Genomic DNA, 12,116 nt, shown 5'->3' with positions numbered 1-12,116 from the left:
GACTAATGACTAGTGATGGGCGAATAAATTCGCCATACACAAATTTGCGACAAATTTCCACGTTCCGCTGCAAGCAAATTAATTTGCAAAACTGTGCAAAAAAAATGCTGAGCGTCAAAATTATTTGGGTGCCCATTGACTTTAATGTATTTGGAGCAAAGAGACATGCGTATAAAAATTGGCGCTTGCAACAGAATTGACGCCCGTTGACTTCAATGCATTTTGTGAATTTTTCGCTGTTTCGTGAATTTCGTAGTAATTTTGCAAATATTTCGCCGAAGCAAAACTGAACCTCTCTTCCACCTCTCTTTTTTTTCTACTTCTTCTTCTTAATACTATTTGTTTTATTTTTTCAGATCTATTTGGCACCAATTAATTGCATTATACATCATTCACGAGTCCCTGTTGCAGTAGAGTTTATAATCTAAGGTCCCTATCACATTTACATATAATTGGGGCCAATTGTATGAGGAACCAATTAACCTGCCTGTATGCGTTTGAAATGAGGTATCAAAGTATAGGGTTGAAATTCATGCACATAGAGGGAGAACATACAAATATTGATGGGTGAATTTGGCGCGTTTTGCAGAAAAAAACGGCTAAAAATTCATAAAATGGCGCCGTTGTCTTGTTTTTTTTATGCCGGTGCAAATTTGCTGGCCAAAAAACGGACGCCAGCATCCAAAAAAACAGATGGCGGCAAATTTATGTGCGGTTTCACGAATCGCGGGAATTTGCCGCAAATTCACGGCTGACGAATAAATTGCCCCATCACTACATACAACCTAGCAAGTCAGAATCAAAATCAGGACCCAGCACTACAAGGTGGATATACAACCTACTGAACCACTGTGCTGCAGTCTCCCATCTTTCAACGTTCAGATCCAGGACAAGCAAATTATGTGAGAACAAACTAACTGCTGACACCACAATAGCCGTATGCTATTGGCCTGCTCATGACAGCTGTAGAGCCAGAGCTTAGCAACACTGAGGAGCATATGGCTCTACCCAGCCAATGGTCAGGCCTAATGTGGAAAGTGGCACAGCAGCTGTTCAGGTCAAGCATAATACATATGGCAAGTAATGAGGCCTCTTGTTAATAAAGTGCATATAGATTTTATTTAAAAATAGTCAGAATAGAGATATGGGTAGTAGCCAGTAAAGAACACAGCTGGTCTCTGTGGACAGCAAAAGCTCCTAGTATATCAGTTCTAATAGGATTGGAACATCATGTTGACATAGGAAAGTTGTACAGAGCATTATAAAATGTAACTTCAGCCCTGAATTATGTTCTGGTTGGAGCAAGAACCAGCCATCCACGTTGTTACCGGATTTTTATTTTTTTTGAGGCGGTAGAGTTTTTGTGTACAAGGGCTTTGCTTTCTCTGCTCATTGTCTGCATCAGTTGCGGGCCAATTTTTGTCATAACTGTGGATATACAACTCTCCAGCATGTGGGGGCTGGAACTCCATGTTCAGTAGTGTTAACCTTCTTGGTGGCACACGGTCCAATGGCACACGGTCCGATACAGGGAGATTAGTCGCTCATGAGGAAACTTTAGGCGAGTTCAGAAAATGAAGCGATCCGAGTACCATCCTGCCTGGCGATTCATATTCTTGCCGTCGGGAAGGCATTTCAGGAAGATTAGTTGCCCAAAGAAGAGGAGATTTGTCTCTGGGTCCCTGAATTGGACCATGTGCCACCACCCTAATATAGTTTATATAAACAAGCTGCTGTGCAGCAATGGTGGAAACACCAGCCTTAGTGTTTCTAAAGCAAACAGTTTTACCAGTGCAGAGCAACAGTACATGATATTTCATTACTTTAAAACACTTTTTACAATTTCTTAGTATTAATGTTCCTTTAAGGCCTCCTGAAGTTTTTGTCCTGTTTTTAGTCAGTGCTTGTGAAATGTGCTCATCCATAAAAAAGAAAACACAAGAAGCCACCTCATCTGCCTTTCTTTAGTTGTGCTTCAATTTATAAACCACTCTTTAAGGAAGCAAATCATATAACAGAAGAACAATTCTGTACATGCAAACAGGATCATTATCAGTAGCAGTGCAATTAGCTGTTCCTGTGCAAAGATTGTTTTTTTTTTTTTTTGCTGTTTGGTAATATTATAAAGGGTCATTAATACCTTATACATTTATACATAATAGCATCTGCAAATAAAACATTTCTTGGCAGCAACAGTCCTATTGTAAATGAGAAAGATCTTCATAATGCTGGAGTATAGAAAGCCATAAATGATATTTGACCTCCATTTATTGGCAGTTAAGTGCTAACACTATTATATTCTAAATTGTTTATCTGCTATGCAAATACAGGCACTACAGTCTTATTGGACCTTGTGTAACAGACCCCATGGCAACATAAAAGCTTTCTTATAAAAGTCATATTACAGCTTAGAGCATATTAAGTAAAAAACACAGTTTTTACCAGCTCAAAGAAACAGTACAATACATTTATAAGCATATAAAATTGTTTTGTTTGTTAGCACTACTGGTCCTTTAAAATGAAGCCAGTGATTCTGGCACAATCTGTCAGGAGAAAAAACAGAATATAATATAAAGCATAAACAGTATGATTAGTTTTATTAATTTAATATATAGCATCTAAATTGGGACTGGGAAGGAGGAAATGGATTATCAAAGAATCCAAAAGGTGCTACTTCCCTATTTATATAATGCTGGGACAATTTAATCGCCCCTCTGAAACTGGACAACTATGTCAAGGTGATTGATGGCGTTGCTGTTTGTAAAACATTGAAGCACTGAGCACAAAGTTAGAATGTATGTCTGCCAATGCTTTCATTTGACCTTGCATGGAAAAACTTCTCACAAAAGAACTGCAATACAAAAGGCAAGGAATTGGAAAAGTTGTTTTTTTTGTAGATTTACATCACATGTTTTGTGATCCTTTTTGCTGGTTTTCTCTTTAAAAGACCACTAGCCCCACTACATTTATACATGTAAGCGCCACATTCGATTTTTGGTAATTGCATAAGAAGTTAAAATATATTAGTAAGCCAATGGAGGCATATATTCATAGATTCGAAGGGTACATTTTGCAAAGCATTTAACAAGCAGCCATTTTCAATACATGGGATTTGCTACTTAAAGGGATTCTGTCATGGGGAAACAATTTTTTTCAAAATGAATCAGTTAATAGTGCTGCTCCAGTAGAATTCTGCACTGGAATCCATTTCTCAAAAGAGCAAACAGATTTTTTATATTCAATTTTGAAATATGACATGGGGCTAGACATATTGTCAATTTCCCAGCTGCCCCAAGTCATGTGACTTGTGCCTGCACTTTAGGAGAGGCTGAGAAATGGATTATAGTGCAGAATTCTGCTGGTGTAGCACTATTAAATTATGTGTTTTGAAAAAAACATGTTTTCCGAAAGAATCCCTTTAAGGAATGATAAACAGGCAAGTAGCAGCTCAATGAGCAGAGACAAAACACTTAGGGGTAAAACTTCGAAATTCGACCATCGAATTGTAAAAATTGTAAAATTGTAAAAATTCGATAGTCTAAGGTTTTTTTGGAGTGAATTTAGCTGTTTTTGATCAAATTCAAATCGTTTCATCGATAGTAGAAATTGTTTGAATCAAACGATTTAATCGATCGAACGATTTAAAAAAAAAAAAAAAACTTTGACTTCTAAAAACTTAACCAAATACTGCCTATAGGTTCTAGGAGGTCCCCATAGGCTATCATAGCAATTCGGCAGGTTTTATGTGGTGAAGTAGCAAAGTTTTTGAAAGAGACAGTACTTCAATTTTCGAATGGTCGAATATTCTTTTTTCAATTCAAATCTAATCTTTGGCCTATTCGATGTTCGAAGTAAACAAAAATTAGTTTTTGAAAAACAAACAAACATCCAGCACCCACAACCCCCCAGAGGTTGTGACCTCTGGGGGGGTTGTGGGTGTTGGATGTTTGTTTGTTTTTGCTCCTGACGAAGATCCCTGTGGGGGATTGAAACGTTGAGGCTTAACAATAAAACATTTTTTTGTTTTTTCACTAAAACCCTGTGAGTGCCGCAATCCTTGTTCACTGCTTATTTCCTATGCTGGCACCCAGGTATTAATTTTGCCAGATTTGGTAAGGTGAAAATGTGTGGGGGCCAAGAATTCAGCCTGACATTCTTTGCGTAGTGAAGTGCCGCTGCCGGTATAGGCAATAGACACATACTGGCACGTAGTGATGTGCCGCTCTCGAATACTTCTTTATGGCTGAAGGTGTCAATCGACATACTGACGTGCCAGTTCAGTAAACTAAAGAAGTATGTGAGAGTCACTACATGCCAGTTCGTGTATATTACTTACACCTTCAGCAAACAGGCAGCGGTATAGACCAAGTGCAAGACCATTCCACTAATGTACCCAAATACAGTATTACTGCTATGGCCACGCACTGTGTTGGTGGGCCTCATTATTGTAAATGTCATGATGGAGGCTGCGGGCTGGTGTAAATTTGAAATCTGGCCACAATTTTCCTGCGGGCCGGACTTTGGACATGCCTGCTCTAATCTATCCTCTTTGTATCCTTTCATTTGATACTCAGACAAATGGAAAAATATACATGTGAAAAAGTATTCCTTTGAGGAAATTAAATAAAGCATTATGAAAAATATTAAGTGACCCCCATCTACCATTTGAAAAAAAAACTGTGAATTTTATAGTTTGCAACTATGTATGTTATTGATCCCCCAAAAAATTCAAGTAAAAATGAGCTAAGCACAATTAAAATTTGAAATGTAAAACTTTCGATTTAAGAATATTAAATTGCAAAATAGGAAATGTTGTTTTACTAATGCAATTTTTTACTGCTTATGACTTTTTATAAGCAGTGAAAAATAAAAAAATACAGACCATTATATATCATTTACAAATGAAGACTGATTACAAATTATAATTAAACACTATTTGGTACATCTTACTCACTAGTAACTGAAATGTGTACTTTATTATTAGTAGTAGTATTGCTGACTCCACAATGGCTTTATGCTGGTTAAAGGGCATGTAAAGGCAAAAAAATAAAATCCCATTTTTACTTTCTTTAATGAAAAAGAAACCTATCTTCAATATACTTTGATTAAAAAGTGTGTACCGTTTTTATAGGAAACCTGACTGTATGCAGTGAAATTCTCCCTTCATTTACTGCTATGGATAGGAATTGTCACATGGTCCCTAATTGCTGAGCAGAGAAACAAACATACCTATGGACAGCAGGGGGAGCCCCCGCCTTACTTCCCAGCCATACAGAACTCAAGCAGCTTTGTTTATGACGATCCCTAAGCAGCCCAGACCACACTGAGCATGTGCACAGTCTTGGTCTTGCAAAGATGTTTAACAAAGTTACAAGATGGTGACAACCTGTAGCCAACTTTGAAAGCATAAATTATTTGTTTGATTAGGCTTGTGGTCCAGTAAGTTCATGTTTATATTTAGTATACAAAATACAGCCATTCTAGCCTTATTCTATTTTAGACTTTACATGCCCTTTAAGCACAGTCAGAATGTTATCACACTGGTTAATGCAGTTCAATCAAGTAACTGTAATCTCCAACTTTTAAAATAGTTGAAATCTTATAGTCACATTGAAAATGAATCCAACAATGTGATTTTTGTTTGCAATCTATTTTCATTAACCATGATTCCAATAAACCCATTTGAGTAATTTCTTAAATTTACTAGTGATTGAGAAAAAAATTGAGAAAAAAAAAAAAAAAGCAATAAATCAGACTCCCCCTCATAAGCATTCTAGATAGGTGAAATACCACTACCACAAACTCATTAATTACAAACATAAACTTACTTTTATGGACTTATTTATCAAAAATTTGTGAGGTTTATTTCTATTTTGAATAAACTGTAGTGTTTGCTTATTTATTAAAAAATAAGAATAGAAAAGACTAATTTGAATACAAATGTGGTAAAAAACCTAAAAACCCTAAAATATCTCAAATTTGGAAGCTTGTTAGCTCGAAAATTAAAATTTAAAAAAATTGCTTGAATTTTGAAGTCTCATTGACCTTTTTAGGTTTTTGTGCTTGATAAATACCAAAAATGTAAATTTTTGAGAATGTAACTTTTTTGTGAGTTTTTGTGCAAAAAATCTAAATTGTGGCCACAATTCAAACAACCTGAGTATTTCCAACACAAATGAGCAGTGAAAAAAATTAGGACTACCTTAACTTTGTATTTAATTCATCATTTTTAATGGGTCAATATGCTAAAAAATAGTGATGGGCGAATGTATTCGCCAGGCACAAATTTGCGGTGAATTTCCACGTTTCGCTGCTGGCGAATAAAAACGCGAAATTGCTGCAAAAATTCACAATTCAGACGCCCTTTAAAGTCTGTCACCGGCATTGGAATTGTCGCCGGCATTAAAAATATTTGGACACCGGCGAAGCAAACGGGAGAAATTCACCCATCATAACTAAAAACAGTTTTTTAAAAATAGTTTACATTTTGCATAGAATGAGTCCCACTGACTTCAACATGGCCTTGCAAGCTTTCAGATGCCAAATTGTACATTAGAGTTTTTTACATTTTCCTCCTCATAATAAATATTGAAAATTGGATTTTCACATTTATGATTTTAAGCACAAATTTTTTTTATTGAAATGAACATTGCTATAAAAAAATCCACATTATGATTTTAAGCACAATCATTTTTTTATTCAAATGAACATTGCTAAATAATCCACATATTTTAATATGACTGTTGTAGGCTGGTGTGATTCATATATACAGTATGTGGAAACTAATGAAGTATATAAAAATAAAGGACAGAGTTTACCTCTTTCTGGGATTTTTCTTGATTTTCCCCAGAGATTCTCAACTCATCTTCTAAATGCTTTGTATATTGCTTTTGTTGTGCAATAATCTTCTGGAATTTATCATCCTTTTCATCCAGCTAAAAGCAAGATCATACAATGGCATGATAAATGCAATGATAAAAATAGACATTCATAATCAAAGGGGCCGATTCACTAAGCTCGAGTGAAGGATTCGAATGAAAAAAATTCGAATTTCGAAGTATTTTTTTGGTACTTCGACCATCGAATTGGTTAAATTCGTTCGAATTCGAACGAAATCGAACGAATCGAAGTAAAAATCGTTCGACTATTCGACCATTCGATAGTCGAAGTACTTTCCCTTTAAAAAAAACTTCGACCCCCTACTTCGGCAGGTAAAATCTACCGAAGTCAATGTTAGCCTATGGGGAAGGTCCCCATAGGTTTGCTAACCTTTTTTTGATCGAAGGATTTTCCTTCGATCGTTGGATTAAAATCAAACCATACTTAAATTGTAGTTAGTTTATGAATTTGAGTTTTTCATCTTCACCATTTGCTTGGCATGCCCTGTGTATGTCAGTAAGAGATATGCTGACCAGTTTTTTGTGTTTTAGGAGAGCATACAGTACACGCCTCTGTGTGGTTCCTGAATAGGTAGTGCTGGGTTTGTTTCTTAATCAAATATTCTTTGGATTTTACAAGACACTGGATTAAAAATATTTCAACAGCATCACCTTACTTCTGATTTTTCAGATGTGAACTTCATATGCTTTTGTTTCCTTCTAGCAGACAGGCTCTGCAAAGTCACATCTTTATTAATGAATTCATTGGGCAGATTTACTCGATGGCGAAAATTCACCGGCGAATGCTTCGCAGCCATCCATACACTTCGCGAGGCAAACATTCACTCAGACAAAGCTAATTCACTGGAATGCAGAGTTTCGTCGTGGGCGCCGAACGCTGGTGACAATTTGCTACCGTTACTTCGGCAATGAGAGCAATTGAAAGCAAAGATGCGTAGTGTTCATTTCTGCCTAGCGCAAATTGGCTAGAGGTCTCGTGCTTAGCGTAAATTTAAAGTTTATATGTTGCAGCAAATACAAATACTTTTACAAACTATCACTCTGAAAAAAGGAAAAGATGCCAGCATTTTTTTTAATCTTTTTCCACTAAAAAATATGATGTAAGTAACAGAAGATTGAGAAAGATCCAGTGCACTTCGCCTGGACTGAGCTGGCGAAGGCAAGTCTGGCGAAAGAGGTAACGTTCAGCAAAATCCACATTTCATTGAATTTGCAGAGTAACGTTCATTCGCCAGAGCGAATTGTCGCCTGTGAATGACCACTAGCGTCTTTCTTTTTCGCTAGCGAAGTGACACCTGCCCCTTATATTAAATTGACGATGCCCCTGCGGGCGGTAACGTTAGCGAATTGACGCTATCGTTAGCCACTTAGCCCTCCAGTAAATCTGACCCATAGTCTGTGTTATCCTTAACACAAATTCAAGTATCATTTTCAGTTCTGTTCTACTATCATTATTTCTAAATACATCTTGACCAAAGGTAAATAAAGAAAAACCAAGCCTAGTAAACAATTTACTGTAATCTCTTTGTACTTCCAACAATTTTTTTTATAATTGTCTAATCTAATATATCTTTAATTTTATTTGTATTTAACCCACTTAATTTTTTTTCCCTCTTGTATTGGCTGTCCATTAACTCTTGTCTCACAGTCTTTACAATCCCTAACACCAAGCCATTGTCTGCAGCTCATTTTCTCTATCATGTTACCCAGTTCCAAATGAGTAAGACTCACTCACTTTCTACTTAGCATCATAAGATTTGCCAACTCACATACCATGTTCATACTATATATGGATGGCAAAGCAGTATGTGCTTTACCCACTTCTTCATCAACTTTAATATTATACCTATACCTAAGAAAACAAGAATTCCAATATCACAAAGAAGACTTATAAGACCCAAGGAAATCTCTGGAGGGGGCAAATGATTGATGAGCAGGAATCAGAATGGAGAAGTACTCTTGTGGGGATTCATACTCACTGAACATATTACAGAATGCATAGGAATTAAAAGTTATCTGTATATAATGTATGTATGTGATATACTAAAAACTAATATTTTACATATTTAGACAAATGAACAAATATCTGTAAATGTTTTGCCCTTAAAGTAGTCTATATTTATTTGGAGTGGAAATGTTTTCAGACAGCTAATCAATATATGGGTGAAGCCTGAATTTATCACATTCTCTATTATTCTATAAGGTGAACTTGGAAGTGTCATCCTAATGGAGCAACAAGAAAAAAACAGTAGATATCTGTCGTTGCTGATTAGACACAAAAAAGGAACAACAAAGCAAGTGAGCAGAATAGACTACATAGACTAGAATTCATCTCTATGAAGCAGTAATGGCATGAGACAAGGAGAAATGACCATCCAGCTTTCAGATTAGCTGCTGCACAGTTATTTGGTTACACATTCCATTAATCAGCAGATACTTTTTCTGGTAATAAACATAATTTAATAGAGGTGACTTTTTTAATTCAACATCATTCTGCTGCTGTTCTACAAACATTTTCTAAGCCCAGCAGAAGAGACTGCCATAGAAATACATTTTACACAAACTAATACAAGTAACTTCTGTCTGTTAAGGGTTTTATGTGTCTTGTTATTTGTATAGGTCATGCTATATCTAATGTTTTAGCATTCACAGGTGCAGCATCTGTGCAGTGTAAGAAGAAGTTGCTGCATGGAGTGGTAAAACATAGAAGTCCAGATAATAAAGACTTACCCATTTTAGATACAAACAAAAAAACAACAACAATATACTCGTAATTTTGTAGTCACCTACTATCTACATCCTAGATCTCTGGCTCTCCTACTGATTTCATTGCTAAATAAAATTTGAAATCTAAACATTTAAGGCCATTGATGCAAATCGTTTTCAGCGCAGCGGACAGCATAAATACGCTACATAGCATAGTGTGCCACTGCCATAGGTTGAAAAAGATAGTGTATTTACGCAGCGGTTGACTTTTTTAAAAAAAACACGGCGCGGACCACTGCAGGTATCCACATATGTGCCCATAGCCATAATGAAATCCATCCCAATTTTTTATAAAAACTCCTCGTTCCATTTGCTCACCAACCCCTTGGATGTTGCTCCCAGTGACCTCAAAGCAGGAGCTTATTTTGAATTCTAGGCTTGGTTGCATAAAAAACAGGTGTACTGCTGAACAGATGTCTCCTGTAGGTTGACAGTTTACATAGTGGCTGTCAGTTAGCCTTATTTGGCATCTCCAGGGATTTTTTCATGTTTGTGTTGCTCCCCAACTCTTTTTACAATTGAATGTGGCTTATGAGTAAGAAAGGTTGGGGATCCCTGCAATAAAATATACCCTTCCCTCCAAAACAATGATGCAGCCTAAATTTTTAAAAGTCAACATACAATAAAGGGTAATTATGTTCTTGTGAACAATCAACTGTAATCTTCCTTCTTAAGGAGAACTAAACCCTGGCCATCCTTAGTCCCCTCCATTCACCTCCATTGCTGCACCTTCAAGCTCCTTCCCTGCAACATCTATTCTAGTCAAAAGTTCCCCTGTGTGTGGACCTTTTATGAAACTGCAGAGTTGTTGAGCTCAAATGTGCCATATTCCCCTGCTTTTGGATTCTCTTCAGTTCACTCACACAGATCCTGCAGGATCATGTGCAGTCAAAGCTGATTCTGAGGCCTGTTCCTGGTTTTAACTAAACAAACACAGCTCTCAGCACAAGCCCCTAACACATCTCTACCCACTGTTTTATTAGTAATGTATTATCTGTGAAAGTCAATACATTTCTAAAGGGGGTTTTAGTTACAAATTATGATAATAAAATTGGCAAGACCCCATACCACATCAAGGTAAACCTCATACTGTTGTCCTGACTATTTACCTCTGATCATATTTAATATAGGCTGACAACTCCTTGCATCTTTGCATTTCACGTGGCAATGAGGGGTGTTTTTCATCCTAAAATTCATCACTATAAGGCCATACAAATAAAATGACATGTCCCTTAGGTCTAAATAGTTTTAGAAATGAGGCTCTTTACCTTTAAATTCACCACCCCCAGTTTCCCAAAGTTAGATCCCATTATAGACATAGGAGACATAATAAACCACATTATTTATTGTAAGAAAAACTGACACTGCGGGGCACATTTACTTAGCTCGAATGAAGGAGTAGAATAAAAAATACTTAGAATTTCGAACTTTTTTTGGCTACTTTGACCATCAAATTGGCTACTTCGACATTCGACTTCGAATCGAAAGATTCGAACTAAAATCGTTCAACTATTCGACCATTCAATAGTCGAAGTACTGTCTCTTTAAAAAAAACTTCGACCTCCTACTTCACCATCTAAAACCTACCGAGCATCAGTCTATGGGGAAGGTCCCCATAGGCTTTCTAGCAAATTTCTGATTGAAGGAATTTCGTTCGATGGATGGATTAAAATTCTTCGAATCGTTCGATTCGAAGGATTTAATCGTTCGATCAAACGATTATTCCTTCGATCGTTTGATCGAATGGATACCAGTAAATCCTTCAACTTCCATATTCGAAGTCGAAGGATTTAACTTCGATAGTCGAATATCGAGGGTTAATTAATCCTCGATATTCGACCAATAGTAAATGTGCCCCTGCATGTCTAATTATAAAAACAGGTAGAAAGTAAACAGTAGACTATAATTAAGAATATATACATTTTTAAATCATTAAAATTAATGCCAGAATGCATATACATGTGTACACTCTCAAGTGCAATGCTAAGAATCATACATACAGTAGATGCCCAATTTTATGTCCCTGGAGTTTGCGTTTTCATGTAATTGACCTTGTTTTCTTGTAGTCCAACCTAAGCAAGCTGCATTTTTTCTTTAACAAATATGACGTTTTCCTGGAATTTGCACACATCCCCAAGTGACCTTTTTGATCACCACATTCAACTACATCATTTCTTGTGGCTAATATGCCAAAGATTAAAAGCCAGCCTACATTAGTATACAGTAAGTATTTCCAATAAGATAAACATTCAAAATATATGGTAACCTCATTTATGCAGATTACAGATTGAGAGACTTCTTAAAAGGTCCAAATTTAAAAATATATTTGGAATAGAATTACAATGTTAGAAGTAAGGTCCAAACAAACCACCCCATGTGAAATATGCAAATACAATTTCTTGAAGACATTAAGCCACGTTTATATTAAGTGTACTGTTCAGTTAATATGGC

The 12,116-nt window shown here is 36.3% G+C and overlaps 1 pseudogene; it reads right to left on the bottom strand.

Annotated features, from left to right (window-relative positions):
• Window positions 1–12,116, bottom strand: part of LOC121395120 — a 304,569-nt pseudogene that overhangs the window by 241,577 nt on the left and 50,876 nt on the right.

The sequence above is a fragment of the Xenopus laevis genome, chromosome 6S, assembly GCF_017654675.1.
Source record: "Xenopus laevis strain J_2021 chromosome 6S, Xenopus_laevis_v10.1, whole genome shotgun sequence".
Taxonomy (NCBI): domain Eukaryota; kingdom Metazoa; phylum Chordata; class Amphibia; order Anura; family Pipidae; genus Xenopus; species Xenopus laevis.
Note: the sequence above shows the minus strand (reverse complement) of the source record. Positions and strands in the feature narration are given on the sequence as shown.